This window comes from Triticum aestivum, chromosome 7B, assembly GCF_018294505.1.
Source record: "Triticum aestivum cultivar Chinese Spring chromosome 7B, IWGSC CS RefSeq v2.1, whole genome shotgun sequence".
NCBI lineage: Eukaryota > Viridiplantae > Streptophyta > Magnoliopsida > Poales > Poaceae > Triticum > Triticum aestivum.
This window is the reverse complement of record NC_057813.1, coordinates 545,752,851-545,765,891: the sequence shown is the minus strand read 5'-3', so window position 1 is coordinate 545,765,891 and position 13,041 is coordinate 545,752,851.

Below are 13,041 nucleotides of genomic sequence, written 5' to 3'. Positions count from 1 at the left end.
TTGTGAGTAGTTTATCACAGACCTTCGGGTCCATAGTTATTAGCTAGATGGCTTCTTCTCTCTTTTTGGATCTCAATACAATGTTCTCCCCCTCTCTTGTGGAGATCTATTCGATGTAAACTCTTTTTGCGGTGTGTTTGTCGAGATCCTATGAATTGTGGGTTTATGATCAGGTTTATCTATGAGAAATATTTGAATCTCCTTTGAATTCTTTTATGTATGATTGAGTTATCTTTGCAAGTCTATTCGAATTATCAGTTTGGTTTGGCCTACTAGATTGATCTTTCTTGCCATCGGAGAAGTGCTTAGCTTTGGGTTCAATCTTGCGGTGTCCTTACCCAGTGACAAAAAGGGTTGCAAGGCACGTATTGTATTGTTGCCATCGAGGATAAAAAGATGGGGTTTATATCATATTGCATGAGTTTATCCCTCTACATCATGTCATCTTGCCTAACGCGTTACTCTGTTCTTATGAACTTAATAGTCTCGATGCAGGCAGGAGTCGGTCGATATGTGGAGTAATAGTAGTAGATGAAGGCAGGAGTCGGTCTACTTGTCACGGACGTGATGCCTATATACATGATCATGCCTAGATAATCTCATAATTATTCGCTTTTCTATCAATTGCTCGACAGTAATTTGTTCACCCACCGTAATACTTATGCTATCTTGAGAGAAGCCTCTAGTGAAACCTATGGCCCCCGGGTCTATCTCTTATCATATTTGCTTCCAATCTACTTTTATTTGCGTCTTTACTTTTTGCATCTATATTATAAAATACCAAAAATATATTTATCTTATCATACTATCTCTATTAGATCTCACTTTCGCAAGTGGCCATGAAGGGATTGACAACCCCTTTATTGCGTTGGTTGCTAGTTCTTTGTTTGTTTGGGTAGGTGCGTGGGACTTTTGAGGAGCCTCCTACAGGATTGATACCTTGGTTCTCAAAAACTGAGGGAAATACTTACACTACTATTGCTGCATCACCCTTTGCTCTTCAAGGAAAACCAACGCAAGCTCAAGACGTAGCACTACCCTACTCTGAAGGCCCTGAAGAGGAGGAGGTGGATTGCCGTGGACGAGTAAGCACCCCGTCTTCCTTGATCCTTATGCATCATGCTTTTCTGACTCTTGCTCCTCAGGTTCCCCTCTAACGAAAGAATGGACGCGTCTCGGGTGCCGCTACCGGAGGGCACCAGTCCCGTCGAGACCCCATGCCTCATGATCCGCGCGATTACGCGCAAGAAGGCACTAGCACCCTAGCCGAGGCCAACCTTGGGGGGCCTCGGGCCTGCATTCCCGGCACCCATCCTCAGGGGCAGCCTCCGGATTGCGGGGGTAGTGCCTAGGGTGACTCGTGCTACGGCTTCATCTTCGAGCAGCGGGGTAATCTGCATCGGGGCTCGCCTCGGATCAGAGGGCCAGGTGAGGGAGCCTCAGCCCCCGGGCCCCTGCCGGAGGTGGGCGATTCTTCGCATCTCCCCTGCCGACCAGGGCATGGAGGAACCCTGGCCAAGCATTGGAGCTCGTGTGCGGGCGCAGCGTCGTCTGACACGACCTCCTTTAGGAGGTGGAGAGCGCGCTCGGGCACCTTGTGGTGGAGCTCGGTGACGTCGACACATGCCTTGAAGCGGAGAATTCACGTCTGGCATGCGAGTGGCGCCGGCTCGTGGTCGCCATCAACTTCGGTCGCCTTCAGCGTGACCAAGCTCGCGGGGATGCGGAGGAGTCCCTTGCCGTAGCGAGGAAGGCTTGCGACCGTGCCCTAGAGAAAACCCGAGCCATGGACTGCCGACGCGAGGCGGCCGAGAGGCGTGAGTAGAAGCTTCGAGCTTCGAACGCCGCCCTTGAGCGATAGGTCTCAGCACGGAGAGCCGCGCTTGCCGCCTGGGCCGGCGGGTCTCTGACGAGCGAGGCAAGGCTCCACATGCTTGAGGACATGCTAACGCTGGAGGTGCTTGAGTGCAAGCGGCTGGAAGTGATGGAGCTCCAAGTGGCCACTGCTGAGGACGCTCTTGCTTCTTGGGAGGCGACAATCCAAAGAGAAGCTGACAAGAAGGCCGTGGGGGTCCGCCAGGCTCCCACAGAGGAATACCATCGAAAGCTGGCGGTTCAGGAGGCTTGCTTCTGCATGCGGCGCAATGAGCTGAAGGGCGAGGCCGACGGCCTGAAGGAGAAGCTGACCGCGGCGGAGCGACGCGAGAAAGCCGCGGTGGATGCTCAGGCCATGGCCGAGGCTGAGCTATCCTTCCTCTACAAGCAGGTGGAAGGTGTGTCCTCCCTCATGGAGAAAGCTTCGGACGAGGCGAGCCGAGACCGGGTGCTGCAGTGCGAGTGCTCCCAGATGTTCGAGGCACATGGGCACAGGGCCAACCGGGCCCTAAGCGGCATTGTGACAAGAACGTCTCCAGCCCTCTTGTTGCTGACGATGTCAGTTACCTCAACTTATTCACCAAGGTCGTGGGGGTGCCTCGAGGTCGGGGCAGAGAGGGCGCGCTAATGCGTCGAGGAGAGGAGCCGCAGACTTCTTGCGCGTGCGTTCTCGTGCGTCTTCAGCCACCTCCTCTGCTCCAATCCCGACTTCGACTTTGAGGCCGCGATCACCCCTGTGCTTGGAGCAATCCAAGGTGCCCTGGCAGACTAGGTGGCAGACCACATGGACGACCTGATCATAGAGCTCGCCCCTGCAGATGATGTGGGTCTGCCCGCGATCGAGGAAGGTGGGGCTGATGACAGCGACAGCAGCAGCATCAATGATGACGGTGCGTCTCCTTAGTCTACCTTTCCCTTGTTTTCCTATTAAGATTTTGCATGTGATCCTGCAGGGACGTGAAAGCACTTTGATAAGAACTTCTTGTGCCGTATTGAGTAGCATTGTACTCCCTTATGCCACCTTTCCTTTGCTTCTTGCGCGCCCGCAACCCCCGAGCAGGGATGAACCGTTACCGTTACGCTGGGTCGCGGTGCCCGGCTAGAGCCAAGGGGTGAGTGCATGCCATAAGCCTCGGGCCATTGCATACCCGCAGGCTTGCTCGAGAGTGCCGTGCGAGGACTCGGACGCCAAGGTCTTGGCAAGGTGTGCGCGCGGGTAGGTCCGCGAGTGAGGTGGCTTGGGCCCTCAGGGCTTCTTCAACGCTATTGGGCTGACCCAACCCCTGCTCGCGGGGCGTGACGGGGAGAGCCATGGGTGGCCCCCACTTCCTGCAAGGATGGAAATCAAGAGAAGAAGCATCGCAAGAAGAAGAAAGAGAGCCCCCCCTTTTCCAAATAAAGATGCGAGAACCACAGATTTATTCCAAAAAGAAAGCAAATTCGGTTACAAGAGAAAGCAAAGAACAGCTGCATCCGGCACCTAGACTCGTCTTCCCACCAGCGCGGAGCATGGGGCCTTCACTGGTCATGGGCGTAGTCGCTGATTGACCGTGTCATCCGCCGGCGCGGAGCATGGGGCTTCCACTGGTTGTGGGCATAGTTGTTGTAAGACCGTGTCGTCCTCCACTGCAGAGCATGGGGCTTCCACTAGGACGTGGGTGGGAGCCCCCGTGAGGCCCAGGGGCAGCGCTCAGGAGACTTCGGGGCGTGTACAGCCCCACTCATTATTACATGAGAGTGTCACGGGCGGAGACTTGGAGAGGCGTAAGGTGGTCGCCTGCTTCCCGTGTGGGGACCCTGCCCCTTGCCTTCAGCCGCACACCAGCAAGCTCGAGGTGCTGGCAGCCCCGAGCGGGGTCTCTGGACTAGCAACCGCCGGCGGGCAGTGCGATGCACCACGACACTGGCCGCAGGCCGCTCGATCAGCTCACGATGCCAGCTTCCAGGCTCCTCCTAAGCCCCTTTGGCCGTAGGCCCCCCGGCATTGAGCGGTCACGGCTTAGGTGGCCGCGGGCCCTCTTGAGAATCCCTTGCTCCACGGGCCCCTCGAGCCCTCGTGGCCCCCGGGGGCCCTATCCTTGTCCAGGGCGCCACCTTATACATGGTGTGCCTTGGCACGCTCAGTCCGGCTGTCGCCTTGCGGGCGTACCACGGAAAGTAGGTCTCCTGCGCTCCAAGGTTAGAAAAATTTGTATTGAAAATATTTGTTATGGCAGTCAAGGCCCTGTCATGGTCCTGCTTGTAGCCCTCGGGCTTCGGGAGGCCTTGACGATCTTGAGGGCTACGCCAATGGAGGCCTGCCTTCTGCCAACCCGCGGGTTCTTCAGACTTGCCGATTGCCACCCCTGCCTTCATGTCATGGTGGCCAAGAGGCAGCTCGCCATAGCACCTCCCAGGGGGGGGGGGGTTTACCCTGCCTAAAGCTCAGGGGAGCATCTCCTGAGCCTGGGGGGGGGGGGGAGACCTCGTTCGCCCCCTTTCTGCCGCCCTACCCTCCGGGTCCTCTCCCTGTGCAGACGCAGGAAGGGCACGTCCGAGCCTGTAACAAGGGTTGAGACACAGGCGGGGTATAGAGGGGCTCTATACCCCCGCAAGCGATGCCGAGTAGCTCAGCAACCCGGTCAAGCCAAGCGGCGTGCTCGCCCTTTGCGGGGCAGTAGCATAGTAATTCATGCACCATAAGGAGCGCGGCTTGCATGCCCTTCAGCCCCCAGCGGGCGCGGAGGGATGGAGTCGTGGCAGTGCCAACCGAGTGCACGACGGCTTGCTCGTTGCGCTGCATGAGGGGTTGCGGCGACAAGCTCTATCGTTGGTGGTGGTGCGCGACGGGGAATGCCGTGGCAGGAGGGCGCCGCCCGATCGGAGTGCACGGCCCACCGCTTGGCGCGAGATCGCCTAGCTCTTGTCATGGCCAGGCGAGGATGGAGCATGGTTGTTGAGGGGGCAGGGCTTCAACATGCCCCTACCTAGCATGCCAAATGTCGAATTCAGGGCTCCGCAAACCCAAGAAGGTTCAAACTCTGGTGTCGTGGTAATCTCACATCAGATGCCAGGGGGTGGCTTACCATGGATGGGGCCAGAAGAACATTGTCAGGTCCTGGAGGCGGGAGTGAGCACGAGCTTGGGAGGACATGAGATGTACCTAGTTTCAGGGCTCTCCGGAGAGATGAAACCCCTACTCCTGCTCTGCGGGGTCTCCGTATGATCACTATATCACAAAGAGTACAAGGGTGCTCCTAGAGCTGTTTGGCTAGAGGGGGAAGAAGGGCAAGGCTAGCTCCTGCTTCTCCCTAGATGTGGGTGTGGTGGAATGAGGTTGGAACCCTTTGCATGGGTGAGGCCTGGGGGGTTTTATAGGCCAACGCCCCAGGGGTACAATGGTGATATGGCCGGGCGGTAGGTCCCGGCTGTCAGTGTCTATGGTGGCTGGGTTCTCCGCCGGCTGCTGGGGCCCATGTCTGGTGGGCCTTGCCGGCTGTCGAGGAACCGGCCGACAGGTGGGGCCCGCCGCATGCGGGCCCCGTTGACGGCTCTGCACTGTAGCGCCGCCCGTGCTGATGGAGGCTGTGTCGGGCGCACCATCACTACAGGGCCGCGCCGGGCGGGTCGGCGGCCGCCTGGCGGCGCTCATTGTAGCCATGCGCACCGGGATTTGGGGGAGGCATGGCGCACTATAGGCATGCCCTAGCTTTCCGCTTGGTCGGGCTTAGACTTCGAGGGAGGGGTGGGCTGCCTGCTAGAGGTCGGCTCGTACCCACACTGTCTTCTGGAGGCACGCCGTCTTTTGGAGGCCCGCTACGTGGCGCCAGCCGGCTCTGGGAGCCGGCCGCGAGAGCAGTCGTCCTGAGGGGCTGGGCTTGCCCCGATGTCTTGAAATGTTGTTAAGTGTGGGTGAAGCTACCCGTGGTCTATTCCCCCCCCCCGAAGTAGTCCCCAAAGCTGGTGAGGCTCTATGGCTTGCCGCCAGAGTGCCTCAGCAGTTTCCCCTTTGAGGGATCTTCCGTGTTCTTCTACGTCCGGCTAGGAGAAGCCGGATGCCAGGAGCCGGTCGCGTCTGTGGCTGCCAGGTGGAATTCGAAACGACGAGGTGGTAGCTAGGGAGGCGCCGCCAGCATCGCGCGCGCCACGCGGCTGCAGCAGGCTAGGCCGACCTGCCAGCCCACGCGCGTGATGGGACATTGCCGCAGGCTAGAGCCCACCACTACAGGGCCTCGGCTCGCGCGCAGATCCACTGAGGTAGAGGGAGGCAGTTGCCCTTCCGCGGTGCGGTTAATGCGCCTTAACCGCGCGGAATACGCGGGGGCATGCGGGGCGTGGGGCGAAGTTAATCCCACGCCCGCACGTCACCTCAGCTTCTCTGCGCCGGCTATAAATAGGGGGAGGATGAGGAGGGGCGGCAGAATCGCACATGCCCCCTCCTACTCCCTCTTCTTCCTCTCGTCGCCGCTGCAGCTGCTCTGCTCCATTGCCGCTGCCGCTCGGCCGCGACCGCTGCTCTTCTACTGTTGCTGCTCCATCGCCGCCAGTGCTCCACCGCAGCAGCCGCTCCACCTCTGCTGCCTCGTGCCTCCATCGCGCCGCTCGTCTCCCTCGAATCCGATCTTCTCCGAGCCGTTCCCAAGCCATGACGAAGAGCGGGGAAGACGAGGCCACCGGAGGAGGCGGCGCTGGAGCAGGCGGCTCCTAGGGAGGCGGCGGAGGAGGAGTTGGTAATGTCCAGCCTTGGCCGGACGACGACGAGGATGACGAGGAGTGGCGCTGACCTGGCAGAGGTGCAGGGATAGGAGCCGGCCCTTCTACGCCGCGTCCGGCTGCTGCACCCAGTGGACAGAAGCGCCGCCCTACGGGGAGGTTTGGCAGCCACCCGGCAAAGAAGGCCAAGCAGGCGGACGCGACCAGGCGGCAAGAGGCCATGAGGGTGGCCGCCGTCCGGAAGGGGCCCAAGCCGATGCCATATGTGTCCGGGTAAGCGTACTTGTAGCTCTAGCTTCCCATCTTTCTTCTCTCTTGGGGGTTTTCTTATTTTCGCTCTCTTGCTGAGCAGGACGGTCCGCGTCACCACTCGAGCTCTGTCCGCCTTGCTGATGGATCCAGTAGGTGGTTCCAAGGAGGCCTGGCGCACGGATCCGGCTACCACCCTTCGGGAGGCGACGACGAGGAATGCACAGGAGGCGCGCGAGGAGCAGGAGGCCGTGGAGAAGGCGCGGGCCGACGCCCAGGCAGAGGAGGCGGCACAGGTGGAGGCCCAGGCCACAGTGAGGCTGGAGGCAAAGGCTGCGACTAAGGCACAGGCGGAGGCCACGACCAAGGCGTAGGCAGAGGCCGACACTAGGGTCACGGTGGATCCGGCTGGTGGTGGGGTCCGGGAGACCGCTATCCTCGAGTAGTCAGAGGTGCAGATGGAGGAGAACCAAACGCCACCTGGGGCGAGCGGAGCCGACTAGTCGGTGCCGGAGCTGGTGGTCACCAACACCGCCATCCCAGAGGCAGAGGAGGTCCAGTATGCGCCGGATGCTCGAGGGCGAGGAGGCGGCGAGCCCGGCTAGCTGGAGGCACCGCAAGCCAGCACTGGGTAGACGGTGAGTCAAGTCTTGGTGGCGCGCGTTCCTGCGCGCCCGCGTTTGACACGAGCGACCTCAGAGCCAAGGCCGGTGGAGACCGCGGCTCAAGCTCATTGGGAGCCAGCGCCGGGGCCACGAGCGCTGCTCCTTCAGGTTGGGTGGCAGGGGCCAGCCCAGCCGCCCTGAACCTGGCGGTGCGGGATGTGGAGGATAAGTTCCTTGCCCACAACTCCACTCTACTGAAGGCAAGGGAATAGCTGCTCGCGCGGCGGGCGTCCGTCTGACTATGTACTTCTTGCTTTTGCTTTTTCCTCTTGTAATATTCTGTGGGGGCACCCCAGTGCACCCGCTGGGTGTAGCCCCCGAGTTCCGAGCCGGCTGCTGAGCAGGCGGGTTGGAACTCAAAGTTATTCTTCTTGTTTGTTGATACGCTACTTTTGTTGCAAGACTACTACAACATGCGGGCGGCAACCTACAACATGCAGAACCGAATGCTCACCACCTGGACTACTGAGCTGACTCAGAGCCGAAGTGCATAAGCCGGCTTCCAGTGGGGGCGCGCAAGCACCCACTGATTGTAGCCCCCGAGATTCGGGCTGACTACTGAGCAGTCGGGCCGGATCTTCTCCGGCATTTTGCTCTTGTTTTTGCTGAAATAGATGGTGATGCCTCTTGCTTGTTTCCTTTTTGCAGTGGCTGCCGCCCAGCTGAGGGAGCGTGTGGCTGAGCTCGAGGGCCAGCTCCAGGTTGCGGGGCAGGAGCGCGACCAGGCGGCCTCAACGCGCGACCGACTGGAGAAGGAGCTGGCGGACCAGGCTGAGCGGCACATGGAGCAAGTCCAGCAGCTGAAGGCGGATGAGGAGAACCTCACGACTGAGTTCGAGACCTAGCACTCGGGCTGGGCCAAGAAGGAGAAGATCCTCCAGGACGGCTACACCGTGATCGAGGATCTGCTTGATGGTGCGTCCCTTTCTTTTTTGCTGCCGACTGCTAGCTGCCGGCTGTTGCTGGAAGCTGTCTTCTAACGCTTTTGTCTTCTTTTGAACAGAGGTCCTCCCGGGCCACTCGTTGCTGTCTGCATGGCTATCGAGGCCCAGTGCGAGGAATGCAGGCGCTAGGGCAAGGAGATCGCGCAAGACCGGCCTTGGACCTTGAGCGAATAGCTCACGGCCGTCCGGATGCGCCTTGAGCCAACTCACCGCCTGCTCCGCCGGCTCCAGCAGGCCAGGTCGTAGGTCTTGGAGGGCTTGTGGCCGGGTGCTCGAATCCCGCGGACTCCCAGTCGGACGACCGATTGGCTGTAGGTGGCGGCAGAGCGGCTCGAGGCATGGAAGAGCTCCGTGGCACGGTCTGGGGCTACGAAGGCGCTGGAGTTCGTCAAGGCCTGGTACCTTGACGTGCGCCTGGCACAGCTGGCCACCTTCCGCTAGGAGGCGCTGCATGAGCTGAAGGCGGAGCGTGAGAACATCACCGTCTGCGCGTTGGCTCTTGCCGATTATGCTGATGTCGGCGTCTTTGTCCTGGAGTAGGGAGAGAACAGCGCCACCGTGCCTCCGTCCTGGTTCTGTCTGAAACCACCGGATGGGGAGGACTCGGTGGAGGAGATCGCCTCTAATGACGAAGGCTATGAGGACGACGAGGACGAGGACGGCAGCTACATCGCACCAAACGGCAGAGCGACCAGCCGGACTCAGCCTGACCCGGCGCCGACTGGTGATCAGCCGGAGACCACATCAGCCGCCGCCAATAGCTAGGCCGAGACCCAACAGTCGGAAGCCCGGCCAGCCGAAGCTACGTGCATCGCCGACCAGCCCAGGCAGCCCGAGGAGCCATCTGGCTAGATGACCTTTATCTTTTTTGAGATTTTCTGTCTCGTGCTTGAAACAATGTTAGTTATGCGCAGTTCCACCTACTGGAGGTGTAATTTTAAACTTGATGAATGTCGGCCTTGGGCCATTTTGCAATGTATAAAGTTTAATCCCCACATGCTTGTATGTGTTGCCGGGTTCTGGCTTGAGCTTGCTTTTACTCTCTTTGGCTTTTTCATTTGCTGCCTTCCTTTGGCCGCCTCCCTGCCAGCCGGACAACCGCGCTGCGGCCTGTGGCCGGGTCAGGGACTTGGCTATTTAGAACAGGCAAGCTACTTCAACTGCTTAGAGTGTAGCTTAGTCGATCGATAAGCCGGCCTGCCGGCTGCTAAGCAGCCGGACGTGGGAGGCGAAGGGCCGGCTTGGCTAGAGTCAATGTTTTCCTTAGTTGTTTTTCATGTGGACAATGTTTCTGACCTTTAGCTCTTGCCAGCCAGACAGCCGCTCTACGAGTTGTAGCCGGGTCAAGAGAGGGATTTGGCGTCGGCACACTACTAGTCGGCTCCGGGTGGTGCTAACTTAAGTTAAGGCAGCGAGCCCTCAGGCCGGCTGGCCGGACCCGGATGGGGCAAGAATATGAAAAACTCAAATCATAGTAGAAGCTTATCTCATAGATAAAAAGGTAGCCCCGAGTGCATCTCGGGGTACCTGAGGTCTTTACTTAATACAAAAGGTAGCGTGGTACATATGCTCGCTTTAACTGTAAAACAGACGGAGGAGGTTCGCATTCCATGGCCGCTCTGTCTCTTCGCTGGCTGTGCTTCGCTTGCGTGCCCTGGGCTTTTGTGCGTCGATGAGGTAGTACGAGTTGTTTCCTAGGGCCTTGCTGATGATGAAGGGGCCTTCCCAAGGAGCTGCGAGCTTGTGCTGGCCGGCTGATCGCTGGATTAGGCGGAGCACAAGGTCGCCTTCATGGAAAACACGTGGCTTGACCTTCTTGTTGTGGTAGCGGCACATGCTCTGCTGGTAGATGGTGGTCCGGCTGAGTGCCAGCAGCCGGGCCTCTTCCAGTAGGTTGACACTGTCTTCTCGCGCCTCCTTTGCTTCCGCCTCCGTGTACATGGTGACACGAGGCGAGTCGAACTCGATACCTATTGGGATGATAGCCTCGGCCCCGTAGACCATGAAGAAAGGCGTGAAGCCGGTTGATCTGTTTGGCATGGTCCGCAGGCTCCAAAGGACGGCCGACAGCTCCTCGATCCAGCAGCCGACCGAGCGCTCCAGCGGCTTGACCAGCCGGGGCTTGATGCCGGACAGGATGAGGCCGTTTGCTCAATCCACCTGGCTGTTTGACTGCGGGTGGGAAACACATGCTAGGTCCAGTCGGATGCCCTCGTTCCCTTAGAAATGGGCCAAGGCGCCTTTGGTGAAGTTGGTGCGGTTGTCGGTTATGATGCTGTGTGGGACGCCGTGCCGGACGGTGATGTCTGCGATGAACGTGACGGCTGTCAGGCCGTTTAGATTCTTGATTGGCTTGGCTTCGATCCACTTGGTGAACTTGTCCACGACGACCAGCAGGTGGGTCACGCGCCGCGTGTTGTCTTGAACAGGCCTACCATGTCCAAACCCAACACGGCAAACGGCCAAGTGATGGGGTGCTACCTCTTGAGCTTGCGTTGGTTTTCCCTTGAAGAGGAAATGATGATGCAGCAAAGTAGCATAAGTATTTCCCTCAATTTTTAGAACCAAGGTACCAATCCAGTAGGAGACGATGCACAAGTCACCGAATACCTGCACAAACAATCAAGAACTTGCAACCAACGCGATAAAGGGGTTTTCAATCCCTTCACGGTCACTCACAAAAGTGAGATATAATAGAGATAATAAAGTAAATATCTTTGGTATTTTTGATGTATAGATTGGAAAGTAAACATTGCAAAATAGTAGATCGGAAACTAGCAAGATGTAAACGAGATTCAATAATATGGAAAAGAGGCTGGGGACCATAGGTTTTACTAGTGGCTTCTCTCAAGATAGCATGTATTATGGTGGGTGAACAAATTATTGTCGAGCAATTGATAGAAAAGCGCATAATTATGATGACATCTAGGGCAATGATCATGAACATAGGCATCACATCCGTGTCAAGTAGACCAACTCTTGCCCGCATTTACTACTATTACTCCACACATCGACCGCTATCCAGCATGCATCTAGAGTATTAAGTTCACAAAGAACGGAGTAATGCATTAAGCAAGATGACATGATGTAGAGCGATAAACTCAAGCAATATGATATAAAACCCATGTTTTTATCCTCGATGGCAACAATACAATATGTGCCTTGCTGCCCCTAGTGTCAGTGGGAAAGGACACTGCAAGATTGAACCCAAAGCTAAGCACTTCTCTCATGGCAAGAAAGATCAATCTAGTAGGCCAAACTAAACCGGTAATTCGAAGAGACTTACAAAGATATCAAATCATGCATATAAGAATTCAGAGAAGAACCAAATAATATTCATAGATAATCTTGATCATAAATCCACAATTCATCGGATCTCGGCAAACACACCGCAAAAGAATATTGCATCAAATAGATCACCAAGAACATCGAGGAGAACTTTGTATTGAGAATCAAAGAGAGATAAGAAGCCATCTAGCTAATAACCATGGACCCGAAGGTTTGTGGTAAACTACTCACGCTTCATCAGAGAGACAATTGTTATTAGCTGCGGTGATCGAATGCCCCTCCGGCAGATCACCGGAAAAGGCCCCAAGGTGGGATCTCACGGGTATAGAAGATTGCGGCGGTGGAAAAGTGGTTTTGTGGCTCCCCCTGATGTTTTTAGGTTATAAGAGTATATATAGGCGAAAGAACTAGGTCGGTGGAGCTACGAGGGGCCCACGAGGGTGGGGGCGCGCCTACCCCCCTGGGCGCGCCCTACTGCCTCGTGGCCTCCTCATTACATTTCCGACTTCATCTCCAAGTCTTCTGGTTTGCTTTCGGTCCAAGGAAGATCATCGCGAAGGTTTCATTCCTTTTGGACTCCATTTGGTATTCCTTTTCTGCAGAACTCTAAAATAGGCAAAAAAACAGAAACTGGCACTGGGCCTTTGGTTAATAGGTTAGTCCCAAAAATAATATAAAAGAGCGTATTAAAGCCCATTAAACATCCAAAACAGATAATATAATAGCATGGAACAATAAAAAATTATAGATACGTTGGAGACGTATCAAGCATCCCCAAGCTTAATTCCTGCTTGTCCTCGAGTAGGTAAATGATAAAAACAAATTTTTTGATGTGGAATGCTACCTAACATATTTATCAATGTAATTTTCTTTATTGTGGCATGAATGTTCAGATCCGAAAGATTCAAGACAAAAGTTCAATATTGACATAAAAATAATAATACTTCCAGCATACTAATAAAGCAATCATGTCTTCTCAAAATAAGATGGCCAAAGAAAACTATCCCTACAAAATCATATAGTCTGGCTATGCTCTATCTTCATCACAAAAAATATTTAATCATGCACAACCCCGATGACAAGCCAAGCAATTGTTTCATACTTTAGATGTTCTCAAACTTTTTCAATCTTCACGCAATACATGAGCGTGAGCCATGGATATAGCACTATGGGTGGAATAGAATGATGGTTGTGGAGAAGACAAAAAGGAGAAGATAGTCTCACATCAACTAGGCGTATCAACGGGCTATGGAGATTCCCATCAATAGATATCAATGTGAGTGAGTAGGGATTGTCATGCAACGGATGCACTAGAGATATAAGTGTAT